Raw genomic sequence first — 14,594 nt, forward strand, 5'->3', positions numbered from 1 at the left:
TGTATACTTAGTTTAGTTTTGATAACTTTTGCTAAGAAATGTGGTGTGTGTGTGTGTGTGTGTGTATTGTTACAAGGTTATAAAGAAATAGCAGAGGGGCGTAAGGAAGCTGCCAACCCAAATATTAACATTCATTGAGTTGCTAAACTGTTGTGATAAGGTAAGAACAATGGATTTTAGTTGAGCTTTAAGTATTAAATCATTGCTGCCCATATGCATAAGTAGTAGTATTGGAAGAACTATATACATATATATACCAAGTAAATGTGAATTCTTAATGACAAGGAGATTGTTTGGATCAGGGCATTAAGTGGTAAATAGTATTTGGTCAGGGCACAGGTGATTGGTACCTTGACCATAGCGTTGAGCTTTCAAAGGTTCAAGGAATAGTCGTTGAGCTCACTAAAAGATATTACTAGGAGCTAAATTAAATTAAGGAGGAGCGGTTAGTAAATTGGTGAGAAATCCTATCAATTAAGGTGAGTGGGGCGTACCTATTTTAAATTATATTCTCCATGCTATATCAAATATGTATATAGAGTTTGCTATTGAATATCATTGTGGAAAGCATGAGCTGGTAGAAAGTTTTAAGGATATTGTGATTGTGATATGGTTTTCAATTTTGTTTTAGGTATATACTATGCATAAATATATGAACTATATGTTTTGAAAACCAGGAAACAAGCCCTTCAAGATGATGTAAGTCCAAATTGCCTTGCAAGTGTTTGTATTTGTGAAGATTGAGCATGATGATAACTACTTATTTTTGGAAATGTGATATTTCAACTGATTTTGTGTTTAATGACCACATGATTTTTAATATTACACCAAGCTTTGAAATACATTTATATGAAAGTTGTAATTTGTCACTCTTATGAAAAAGTACAACATTTGAATACTATACCATGCCTTAAAAGTGATTATATAAACAATTATTTGTTTTTTATATTAATACCGGTTTATTGAGCTTGCCCATTCATTGAGATTTTACATGATTTAATTAAAGGATATAATTGAAAGTAGCCCTGTTGTCACACCAAGATGTGTGACCTTTGCACACAAAGTTAGCTTTAGCTAGAGATATACCAGGAATGCCTGAGGACATGTGTTACATGGCAAGATCATGAGTTTTTATATTACATGGCTGGGGCCACGAGTTATCGTAGTCGGGAATACTTATTATGTGGGAGAGGGCCCATGGGATTAAAGTCCTACCCAAGATTGGTTATTCCTTGATTGGTTTTGATTTCAATTATGGCATGATTATGATTTATACAATATGATTGTTATATACATGAAGAAATATATGCTTTTCAATTATTTTATACATTTGATATCATTGTGTCTTTGCATGTGAACTGTTTTCATGTATATAAGATAATACATGATTTAGCATAATGCTACAATAATGGTTTTACTACGATATAATGTTGTTTAACCAAATATTGTTTTATATTTGCAAGAGTGTTCCATTTGATTATTAATTTATTCATCAATATTTTTGTTTTATTATTGAAATAATTTCCACTATAATGCTTGTTTCCTTTCCTTGCTTCACTCACTAAGTCGATGATCATTGAGTCCGTGAGACTTACCCCATTGCTTTATTTTGCAGATAAGAGATCCACTTAGTGCATCCTCTAGAAAATTTTCCCTTTCACCAGGAAATAGGTAATGGCATCTTGTAGTTCCTTCCTCCATGTCATTCCGCTACTAGAGGACTTTATGTTGATGATGTGTTTTGTTTAGTTATGTCTACTAAAATATACACGAAATGTACTCTAAGTACTAAGTTTATATTTTTAATGGGAGGTATGGACAAAGATGTTTCTAGTTTCTTGTTATTATAAAATGTAATTGTTTAAATAAAAGTGTTTATTATTTAGAATCTAATGATGGGATAATTGATGATCGATAAGAAAAATTTAATCAAGGCTAGCTTGGGACTTGGCGAGCTTGCTCACGACACTTAAGCGTTAGTAGCGATCATGGGTTTGGTCGTTACAATCTCTGTAAAAGTTAGGAGGAGATTGGATATCCTTAATTGGGTGGAAATCGAGGCAAGTGGGAAAAATTTAAGGTTTGTGTCAATGTTGTGGGAAATGAAGACTGTGGATCACTACAGGTGTACTCGAAGGACGAGAAGTATGTCAAGAGATAAGATATGCTAATCCAATTAATAGTGGTGGCGTCTTGAATCTCCACAGTGGCAGTACAGTAAAGGAACAACATTGAAAAAGAAATGGGTTTGCAATTATAGGAAATAGGACAAGTGTTTGAGGAAAGACTAAGTGTCAGACTTACTCAAATTAAAGCTGCATAAAGGGAGTGAGAGTGTCTCGGCTCTAGAGACCATAGGTAAGGAGATGGGACTATGCAAAAAAACGGATTAGAGTTGGAAGAGAATTAGGAAGCAAATGTCAGATGGAAAAAGTATAACAGGTCAATAGATAGTAAAAGGAAATAGTGACTAAGGATCAAAAAGAGTGGATGAAACCTTCAGAAGTAGATAGGTTACAAATTTAATGCACAGGAAAAAATCTTAGGGAAAGGAAAGGCTTGATAAGGACAACACTAAATTACCAAGTCAAAGCAGAATTTCAAGGGAGAAATTTAGAATGACGATTTAGGCTAAGTGAAGAAGCAGGGCATGGGAACTTTCGAATCTTTAAAGGCCCAGAATGTTAAGAATGTCCCGAATGAAAGATCTTCTGCTCAATTAAATTATGGGCCAAATGATAAGGCATGGGATGAACTAGAAGACAATAGGTTGGGCTGGTTTAGTGGTGAGTATAGGCTTATAAATGAAGGGCACAAAGAATTAGAAAATGTTAGACTAATGGACATGAACCAAGTGAAGTAAATAATGCACCAAAAAATGTCGAGAGCAAAAGCAGTAGCAGATTAGGTTTAGCGACTAAAAAAGGTAAAGCTGGTAAGGAAATGCCACTTAGCATAGTGATAGGTAATCAGGGGATGATGCATTTAAAATTAGTTGAGTTGTCAAAAGCGATGGGGGAAGATCCAAATATCATCATGGAAGAGAAAAGCATCGGACATTTCATTGCAGTAGAATTTGGCAAGAAGAAATAAATAAGTAGTGAGATTGAGTCTCCCAATGAAGAGGAAGGCACACCATTTGTCATTCGTAGAAGTAAAAAAGGAAAAATTTCATCAAAAAGTACTCACCCTGGCAGAGATTGAGACAAGAGAGCTTCAAGAAAAAAAAAGGTAATAGAAGGTCAGGTAAAGGTTCAGCTTAAAGCCAAGTTTATAAATAAAAAAAGAAAGCTCTTTAGTGGTAAAAATAGGGGATTGAGGGAGCAGATGGACGAAGAAAGAGGTTTGATGGATTTTGACCAAGACTTACAAGATGTGGATATTTTAATTCATTTAGATATAAGATTACGAGACGCAGTAATCAAAGACGAGGCAATGGAGATGTGGGAATTAGCAAAAAGGCTAGGTTTGGTGTTTCAAGAAAATGTTATACAAAAACTAATGCACTTAGAGAATGTGGACAAAAAGGCAAGATTTGCTACAAATAGTGACATTGCCCAAATGTAAAAGCTAGGTACATTTTCCATGTCCTTTATGTTGTGTGTGAGTTTTCATTGATCATAATGAAATTAATTTCTTAGAATATTAGAGGGTTGAGGGATCTAAAAAAAAAAAGAGTTATAAGACAATTAATAAGGAAAGAAAAACCAGACGTGATCCACATCTAGGAAACAAATTTAGAAAAGATCGAAAGAAGGATAATCAAAATAGTGTGGGAGAGAAAAGACTGTGAACATAGGGCAGTTAAGTTTATAGGATCTTTAAGAGGTATAATGAGTCTGTGGAAAGAGGATTTTTTTAGTTAAACAGACTATACGAGGCCAAAAACTACATCTTGATGGTGGGTGTGATTAAATATCTTAATTTTATATGTGGTCTAGGTAACATTTATGCCACTAATTTAAAGAGTGAACGACAGTCCCTTTGGGAGGAGCTCCTTAGTATAACGAACACTGAGGATATCCCATGGTGTTTAGGAGGTGATTTCAATGTCACTGGGATTACTAAGGAAAAAATTGGTAAAAGCTTCAACTCAGCCTTTATGGAGGTTTTTAGAGATATTATCGAGTTAGCATGACTTGTTGACCTTCCTTTAGTAAATGGTGCTTTTACTTATAGGAACTTTAGAGAAGAGGAAACATTTAGCAAGCTCAATAGATTTTTAGTAGTAAGGGAATTTTTAAACAGATTTAAGGAGGTAATGTAGAGAGTATTGTCAGTCTCGATCTCTAACCATAACCCAATCATTTCAGGAAAAGTTGACTTGAACTTGGGTCCCAAACTGTTCATATTTTTTAACCACTAGTTTGACGAGAGATCCTTTGATTCTATATTGAAGATAACTTGGGAGAATTCAAAGGATATAAGAAAGAGAGTTAGAGGAATTTGGCAGAGACTTAAAAAAGTTAAATCTAACATTAGAAAGTGGCAATAGAGAGAATTAGCAGAGTTTAATAGGAAGATAACAGAAATTGAAATGGAAATCGCAAAGGCAAAAGAGGCCTTAATGAGGGGAGACACTAGTAGAAAGTGGAAAGAGATTTTGCAAGCCAAAAGAGGTGAATTGTGGAAAACACTTAGGGTCGCGGAACGAGAATGGCATCAAAAATCATGAAGAAAATGGTTTCTAGAGGGGGACAGGAATACCAGAAACTTTCATTCCCTAGCTTCCTTAAGATGAAAATCCAATTCCATACCGATATTGAAAATAGGAAGTCAGGTAATTGAGGAACAAAAAGAAATAAAGGACAGAATTGCAAATTACTTCAAGATGGTGTATAGAGAGGAAAAGGTGGTGAAAGTGAGAACAATATGTGGGAACTTTAGGCTGCCTGGAGTCGAGAAAGCCATTGAAATTGAAAAAGAATTTGTGGAGAAAGAGGTGTGGAAGGCTATCGGTAGTTGTGATGGAAATAAAGCACTTGGCCTAGATGGATCTAATATGAATTTCTTCAAGAAACAATAAGATGTCATCAAAGGAGAGTCAATGTGTTTTAATAAGGAATTTTTCAACACTATCAATATGGAATGGTGTATGAACGCAACCTTCATCACCCTCATTCCCAAATGTAATTCCCTAGAGAGTATTAAGAATTACAGGCTAATGAGCTTAGTGGGTAGCATCTACTAGATCACTGTTAAGACGTTAGCCAACAGAATGAAAGGAGTGATAGGGGAAGTTATAGGCAACTAACAATTTGCCTTCATTGTGGGTAGACAATTAATAAACTATGCTTTTATTGTCAATAAGTTTATCGATGTCATGAAGCAAGACAAGAAAATGAGAGTGTTCTTCAAAGTGAATTTTGAAAAAATGTATGACCCTATGAATTGGAAGTTATTTGACTTTGCATTAAGCAAGATGGGGTTTGGTAACAAATAGAGGAGTTAAATTAAAGCTGCATCTCAAAAGTTGAGATTTTGGTGTTAGTTATCGAGGTACCCACTACACAATTCAGGATGAAGAGAGGATTAAGACAAGGTTGCCCCCTCTCACCCTTTCTATTTAATTATGTAGCAGAGGTCTTTAATGTGATGATGAGTGAGGTAGTGAAGCTTGATTTATGTCAAGGAATAGATATAGGAAATAAAGGTTTAGTTATCTCTCATCTTTAGTTTGTTGATGACACAATCATTATGTACAAACTAGAGTGGGACTGGGTTAAGAGGGTGAAAGGCATCTTGAGATGTTTTCAACTAATTTTAGGGTTGAAAATAAACTTTTAGAAAAGTTACATGGTCGGAGTAAAGGTCGATGAGAATTTGATTAATGATTGAGCCTTTAGGATCGATTGTAAGGTTGAAAAGTTTCCATCTAAATATTTAGGGCTCACTTTAGGGATTAGGAATAATTCAAAGGAAATATGGAAACTTGTGATTAAGAAGTTCGAAAGTAGGCTAATAAGGTGGAAAGAGAGAATGCTTTCGATCAGGGGGAGAGTGACACTCATAAAGTCAGTGTTGGCCAGCTTATTGATTTTTATATGTCTCTCTTTTAGTTAGTAGTAGTAGTCAATCAAGAGCTTGAGGATTATTCAAAGGAAGTTTCTTTGAGGTGGTCCCCTCGATGAAAGAAAGGTGCACTATGTAGATTGGAGCTCAATTTGTAAACCTTTGGAATTAGACGGATTAGGGTGTGTTAACCTTGAAAGGAAAAATTTTACTTTGCTCACCAAATGGATTTAAAGGTATGGAAATGAGAGAAAAAGTTTATGAATAAAGGTCTTGGTTGACAAAAAAGGTGGCAACCACAAGGCGTTATTTCTCTGCCTAAAAATAAATAGAAAATAATCAATAATGTGGAGGAACATAACGGGGCTTGATGAATCAAACAACAATGGAAGGTGACCAGGTGAGAGGAAGTTTAAGAGTGCTTTTAGGTGATGGAGGGAATATCGATTTTTAGTCTTAAGAATGGGTGGAAGGATGGATCCTTAAGAGAGCTTTCCCACAGATTTTTACTCTTGCGAAGAATAAAAATGAGCCTATCAATGAATTTGGAAGTTGGGTGGATGGTTTTTGGAAGTAGGAAGTTGAGCTCAAACGACCATTGTTTGATTGGGAGATAAATCAATGGAAAGCACTCTTGGAAGTTATTAAGGATTCTTTAATGGTGGAAAGTTATAAAGATAAGGTGATATGGAAGTGGACTCCTAGTGGTAATTACTTTGTTAACGCCTATTGCAGAACAATCATACTTAAGGAATGGGCTATGGGCAACCATTGGAAGAGACTTTAGAAAGGTATTGCTCTTCTCAAAGTGGAAATCTTCTGCTAGAGGATTTTAAGGGGATGATTGCAGTGAAAATGAAACTTATAAAAAGAGGGCTTTTGAAAATGAACTTAGCCAATTATGATCTTTGTAAAAGGATGGAGGAGATAGTAGATCACCTCCTCTTTGGGCCCATAGAGAAATGGTGAATTTTGAAATGGGGAATATAATGGACAGCATGGGCAAAAGCCTTTGAGTTCTTTCTGGAATGGAATGATCTTTTTTTGTGTTAGGGACATAAATGTTTAGAGGTTGGCCTTCTTCACTATTATTTGGACGATATGGGCAATGAGAAACGAGATTGTGTTCTAGGGTAAAATGTGGGATGGGGAATAACACCTGAATCTTGCCATGGCCAAGCGTGCTTGGTGGGCCAAGGCAAAATGGTTGGAAAAATATGACAGGGTGGAGGATGTCCTGAGAGGATCCCTTAATTCCAAAATGGGCCTTAAGAGGAAGAGGTTAAACTAATGCCATATGTGGAAAGCACCAAGTGAAGGGTCCCTTAAATTGAATGTTGATAGGGTAGTTAGTAAAGACACAAGCCGAGCTGGTATAAGTGGGGTCTTAAGGGACAAGGATAGAGCTATCAGGATAAGTTTCTCAAAAGCGGTAAAGGTTAAGGACACCAACATGGCTGAGGTTCTAGCTATTTTAAAAGCCTTTAGGATTTTTGTCGGGTCTAGATGAGTTAGTTTTCTAGGTCTAAAGGTGGAAAGTGACTCTAGTAATGTTGCTCGATTAGTTCTCAACTTGGAAAAAGCACCTTGAAGATTGAGAAAGGGGATCATATGCCTAGAGAAATGGAAGAGGCTGTTTGGGAGGTGGGAAATTATCAAGATTCCTAGAGAGATTAATGAGAAGGCGGATGAATTAACCAAGTTTGGTATACAAAGAACTAATGACTTTTTAATGGTTTCAAAATAAAACGATGAAGTTATGAAGGGAAAGTTTATTTTACGCAATCAACCAAGTTACTTAAGGTATTAATGGTTTTAATTTCTTTCATTATTTTCCCCACCTTTTCTATTTGAAGGGGTTCTCTTCTATTGTAGGTGGTTTATTTCTTTTAAGTCGAGTTAAGGCTGACTCAACTTCCAAAAAAATAGAGAAAAGTTAATGAAGCTCAAACTCTCTTGCAAAAGGGGCGATCAAAAGCAAAAGGAAAAAAAAACAAAAGGAATCACAGAAAAGAAAAGAAAAAAAAGGAGAGAACAAATCAAATAACTGTAGAAAGAAATTGAATCTTGATGATAAGGTATAAGGAAAGACATTATGAAACTAATGGTCATCCTATCCCCTTTTTCTGCCAGCTATCTTCTCAAGTGGTGTTGAAAGAATGCCTTGTGGTGTTGTGTGTTAGGGGTAGAGTGAGGGGTTTGTGTTTTAGTCTCTCTATGGCTCTATGGCAAGCAGAATCCCTCACCTGAGCTCTTTTCTCACTGAATCTTATGGTTGCTTATTCTTGGCTTAGTTTTTGTTTCTTCTTTAGGTCTCGAGCCTTCCTTGGTTCTTTTTGTAAGTTTGCTGAACCCTTCTTTCGGCAGCTTTTCTTCTTTTCTACATTTTGTAAGGTTGAAAGTGGTTGGAGGGATTTTCACTGTTACCTTAGGGAATTTGATCTCTTTTCTTGCCTTTATGTTTTTTTTGTTTTTCTTTGAAAGGTCTTTTAAGGGGTTGAAGGGTTGATTGCTCTATCTCAACTTATCCTTTTGATTTTTTGAGAGGCCAGAGGGTGGGAGTGTTATTGGGTGATACTTCCTACTTGATATGTTACAATTACCTTAGGGTTTTGGGGTGGGAGTTAAAGTTCTCTTTAGGATAAATTAGCTTTCTTTTGTGATTCATTGATCCAGTGTTATTGTTGTCATTTATGAAAGAAAAAAGAGATAGAAAAAAAAGAAAAAAAATACAAAAAAATAAAAATAAGAAAAAACCTAATTAAAAAATTAAAAAAAAGAAGAGAAAAAGGAAATTGAGAATTAAGAGGTAGGATAGGAGATGGAAATTCTCCAATTTTAGTCCTCCCATGTTCTTTGCTTTTGTTGGGTGTTTTTCGCTCCATTAATGGATGCTACATTGATGACATGTTTTCGTGTTCCTTTAGCCAGTAAGAGGGAGAAGATTGAGAGTGGGAGAATGCTTTTCTTTTTTGGATGAGTTGGGTGGATCGAGCTTATGAGTGATTTGTTTGAAGCATGGTGAGGTCTTTTTGGAAGATTACAATAATGGTGGGTGGGTTGATCAAATGGCTTACGGGATTGAGCTTTTTAGCAGTAGGGTTCGTCTATTAGGGTCTCTAGGCTTGGAGGGACGACGGGGTTTACTTCCTAAGGCATGAGTTACATGTGGTTTTTTAGGGGAGATATGAGTTAGGCGTTTTTTGTTGCGATGAGTGCTTTCGTAATGCTTCTGGCTGCAGATTTGGTCTATCTCGAGAAAGACCTTGCATTGCTAGTGATTAAGTGGCTGGCCTGTGTGGATTCGATCTGACTTTTGGTTGTTTCCTAATTGGTTTGCCTGCCTAATGGAACTAATGACTTTTTGTAGGCTGGTCATGTTCTTTACCAATTTGTGGAGCCTTGAGGGATGCAATGGTTGTCTTTAGATTCTTTTGAATTCTCCCTAGGGTGTCTTCTTTGGTTAATGTTTGTCCTTTGGTTTACGGCTACATCTCATTGGCAACAACCATGCTTTTTCTAGATCTTGAGGATGAGCAATGTGCTTGTAGCGTTACTAATGTGGTTGTTCACTGTAGGTCTTTAGGAATTATTGAGAGCCATCTTTTGTTCTTTAAGCTTAGGATAAGGAAGGAAAGTGTTTTGGATTTTGTGAAATAGTGTATATATCCTTTTATCACAAGCTTGAGGTCTTATGCTAGTAGAAGTCTTTAGCAAAAAAGTTAAAGACTTCTTATAACATAACGACTTAGTGTCATTAAAATCATTTTTCAAAAAAAAAAAAACAACTAGTAATTAAGCATCAATTGTAATTTGTAAAACAACTATCAACTCATATATTCATCTATAACTATATTTGTGGTACAATTAACATTTTCTTTGAAATTATGATTCTTCCATTAATAATACAATTAAAATTTTATTAAATCAATGTCGTCAAGGCCTTTATTTCAATCCTTAAATTTAGTAGCAAATACAATGTAATAATTTAACAAAACAATATTGTGACAAGTTAGCTCTTAATCACAAAAACAACTTCATGTATTTTTTTTCCATTTTTACTTTTCTTTATATATAAGCATTTTTTTAATGTTTAGCTCAATTTATAAGGAAATGTGTGATTTGGAAAAAAAAAATTACGTTCAAAGGTTCAAGTTCTGCTTATATCAAAATAGAATACAACTTATTTTGAAAAAATATGATCGAATCATACATAAACTGGCACATATCAAGAAATTGCAAGATTCCTACAAGAAAAATCAAAATGTAAGTGCACTACTTGGCCAGGTAAAGAATAAACAAGACTATAAGAAAATCATGATCGAAATGCTTCAGTCCATTAACTCTGATGAAGAAGATGAACAAGAGCATGAAACTTCTGAGTCATCCAATAAAACTATTGACTTAGACCAAGATGAAGACTACATACCACCAAGAAGGAGCAAGAAGTAAAAAAAAAAAAAAGAGTAAAAAGTGAAAGGTGGAAAAGACAAAAATCCAGAGAATCTCTACAAAGGCATTTTTGCAAAGCAAAAGCATTTCTGAAAAGAAAAGAAAACAAAAGCATCCCTAGAACTTGCAAGGCATCTGAAGAAAGAAACTTCCAAAGCATCTTGCAAGGCATCTGAAGAAAGAAACTTCCCAAGCATCTTGCAAGGCATCTGAAGAAAGAAACTTTCTAGATTTCAAATAAATTTTTCAAAAATTTTCAACAAAGTAATTATTAGGAAAAAGGGAAGACCTACCTATAAAAGGCTCCCATTGTAATCACAAGAATATGAACGGAATGGGTAGTACAAATAAAATGATCCATACAAGCATTATATGGTTTCACATTTTAAATTTGACAATATCTTTGCCGATTTCTTATGGGTACCTTGGTATCAGAGCCATCCTATCAAACCCTATTCTATAAAATAATTACGATGTCATTTACATGCTCAATAGAATGTTTGCATGTTTAGGAAGTTCGAGGAATCGTTAAAAGACGATATTGCCTCAAATAGTACCATTAAGTCGATTAAGTCTCGAACTAGTTCAAATAATAATTTTGAGGTGAAATTAAGAGTTTCACAGTTTAGGGATGACTCAAAATGGTAATTCGGAGTTCGATGATCAATTTGGAGTCAAACCAAAATTTTCACTATCTAGGGGCACAATGGTCATTTGCCACTTGAGGACAAAATGAAAATTTTAAGAAAAGATTTTTTTGGCCCCATTTAACTTATTGGAGTATGATTTGAGTATTGGAGTATAATATGAGGGTTTGGCAGTGAAAAAGTTTAATTTCGGTGATTTCTGGAGTGTAGGGGCAAAATCGTAATTTTTCCACCCATGGACAAAATTTGAGATTTTGAGAGAATTTAGATCAAATTTGACAAATTTCAGAATGGTATGAGTATAAAGGATGAAAAATATATCTATCGGCAATTTTTCAGTTTTTGGGGCAAAAATGTAATTTTTGACTTTTACGGGGGTAAAAGTGTAAATTTCAAAAATTACTCCACCAAGACTTTGGATAAGCCTGAGAATTTTATCTAAGCTATGGATATGTGGGACAAGTGTACGGTGAAAATTTGAAAATAAATGGATTGCTAGAATTTAAGGAATTAATAAAACAAAAAAAATAAATAAAATAATATTATATTATTTTAGCCTTTAAAAATGTCAAAATTCCAGAATTCTCATCTTCTTCAGCTGTCCAAACCAGGAGAGACAAAGGGGGAAAAGAAATAAGAACCCTAGCTGAAAAAAGTTGGAGAAAATCAAGAGAAATCAAGAAATCAAGCATTAAAAAGGTAAATTTCATTGATTTTCCTTGTGATTTTCACTACCCATGCATTTTTTTCTCATTTCCATGCAAAATTAGAAAGTGGGTATGGACACCCATGCTGGCCAAACCTCCATGGATGAGTTTTGAGCTTGAGTTTTGGTTGATTTTAATTGAATTAAGTGATTTTAGTTAGGTTATATTGAAATATAGCAAAAATAAGCTAGAGATATAATTTTCTCCCATTGAAACCCATTATGCTGAATTTTCTAGGGGAATATTGGCTGCTGATCTTGATGTTTATTTGAGGAATTATGATGAATAATGATGAATTATGAGCCTAGAAAAATAATGGAAATTTTCGGAGCAAAAATATGAATTTTTACCCACTAGGGGTATTTTCGTAATTTGCTATCGAGACTGATAATTTGCACCACACTGAGGAACATTAAGTCAATTTGGGTGCAATTGAGGTATAGAAACTGAAAAAAATTAATTTGGAGTTTAAACGGACGCGTATATCGATTTATCGGGTAAAAGATCGAAATAGGCTAACATCGCGTTTAGGCAAAATTTAGACATTTTGCACTTCATATCATGCATTAGTAGTATAAATTAGTTTATTTTGGTTTAGTACCAAAGCAGTAAACCTCTTAATTGTACAATTTGTCAAGGTGGCGAATCCTCTGGCAAGGGCAAAGAAATCACACTCGAGGAGTAATGGTTGGAGTACCCGAATTTAGTTTTCAGAAACTATGAGTGAACTTATTATCGTCTTAATTATCTAGAGTAGTTTTATACAATTGTGTGATTTTATGAAAAATGGGTTTAAATGGTAAATTGCTATGTTTTAAGAGAAATTGTGATTTATTAAAATGATTTTATAAATTTTTTGGAAAATCAAATACTGGTTTTGAAAATAGAGTAATTGGAGACTGCTTGCTTGTATTGTAAATATATGGTTTTAAATTGACTGGTTTATGACAATAAATGAGCATGAATGGCTAAACTGATTTTGGTGTTAGAATTATTTGTACTGTGTATTTAGCCTTGAGAGGCTAGGTTGCGATAAATTACCATGTCATGCAGAAAAAGATTTTATAAATCAGGTGGTAGATAAAAGATTAGCTACTGCAGTGGTGGGGGGTTCTGTGGGCCAACCTATTAGAGGGGCACGGTAAACTCCTTTATATTCTCACCTCAGTCGTAGAGGCGCGTAGGGTATCTCCTAAGGTGGGCTTTTTGAGTGCACTTCACGTGGACCACCGCATGAGAGTGAGACTCAGCCAACACCAAGGAACGACTATGTTTCAAAACAAAAATATGATTTATGCGAAATATGAATTTTGAATAGCCTTGGTAGACTCGGTTGGATACCCCTGGTCCAGGTGTCCCCGAGTACAAGATTTGACATGAGCCAAGTTTTGAGTAATTCACGAGCCATATTGATTATTTGGTTGAAATGAATATTCGTGATGTGAAAAATTTGTTGAAGTTAATTATTTTTAATTGTCTCCATTTACTCGCCTTTAGATAGTTTAGATGGTGTTTGTTTACTCACTGAGATTTTATAATCTCACCACCCTCAATTCCACACATTTCAGGTTCGGGATAGTTGGTAGATAGCCGATTGCATCAAGGACTTCAGTTAGCCTTGCATTGTCAAAATTATAGGTTCACAAGCTTGCATCTTATTGGTTAGTTGGGGGCCCATGTGTCATTGTAAAAGTAATTTTATATTTTCGTTATCTGATTTAAAATATGTATGAACATATTTAGCTTTTACACCATGTTTTTGGCGAGTTTTGATATTATCGAAAAAAAATGACGAAAATGCCCCTATGAACCAAAAAATAATATTTTATTATTTTAATTTGAAAACGACTTATGATTTCTTGAAATGTAAGATTTAATAACTGTCGCTCACCGGGGAGATGCGAAAGCTGATGCTAAGCCTTGCGGGGTTCCGATCGACATTCGGGGTAATGAGTGCTTATCGGGACGTCGCGGCGATTGTCACGGGCCCGATGGGAGTTTCGGGTCGTGACAATTAAAGTGGTATCAGAGCATGGTTTAAAGATCAGAGATTTTGATTTTAAAACTTTGGATTTTAAAATTTTTGGTTTTAAAGTTGTTTTAAGAAATCCACACTGACATTGCGGGCCCAAGTTAAGTTAAGTTAAGTTAGTTAAGTTAAATCAGGTTAGGTAGAATAGAATACGTGCATCTGCATATAGAATTTGGAGTTGTTTAGACTTGTTTTGTTTTTTCTTATAGATCTTATGGGATCTATAGGAACTCCTGATCCCAGTAATTCACTTCCTTGTTAATGTCATGCAAAGGTCATAAGTAGGGCCATTGTTCGGGTTTAAGATGCCACTCGTGCCACGAGCCAGTGTTGGAGAGATTTTAAAACAAATGCTCCTAATGAAAGATTAATGAAATGATATATCCCTCCGATTATGGATGGAGAAATTTGGAATTGGACAAATAGGCCGTGATAATTTATTCATTTGGTGGAGTGTATATATTAAGCATTGAGGTAAGAGTAAATTCATACATATGTGCATGAAGATAAGAACACTATGTTAATTGAGCGTGTTATGCCCATATAAAAGTGGTGTTTATTTCAATTAAGTGATTGTGAGATTTTAAAAATTGATTGGATCTATTATAGTTCATGAATATAAGCACGTGAACTAACTCGAGAGTGAGTACTAATGATTACTATAATTGATGTGTGGTCATGAAGTAAGAAGTTAGTAAACAAATCTGCTCTAAGGATGAGCTTGAACTTTGTTATGCATAGTAA

Source organism: Theobroma cacao, chromosome 7 (assembly GCF_000208745.1).
Source record: "Theobroma cacao cultivar B97-61/B2 chromosome 7, Criollo_cocoa_genome_V2, whole genome shotgun sequence".
Classification (NCBI taxonomy): Eukaryota; Viridiplantae; Streptophyta; class Magnoliopsida; order Malvales; family Malvaceae; genus Theobroma; species Theobroma cacao.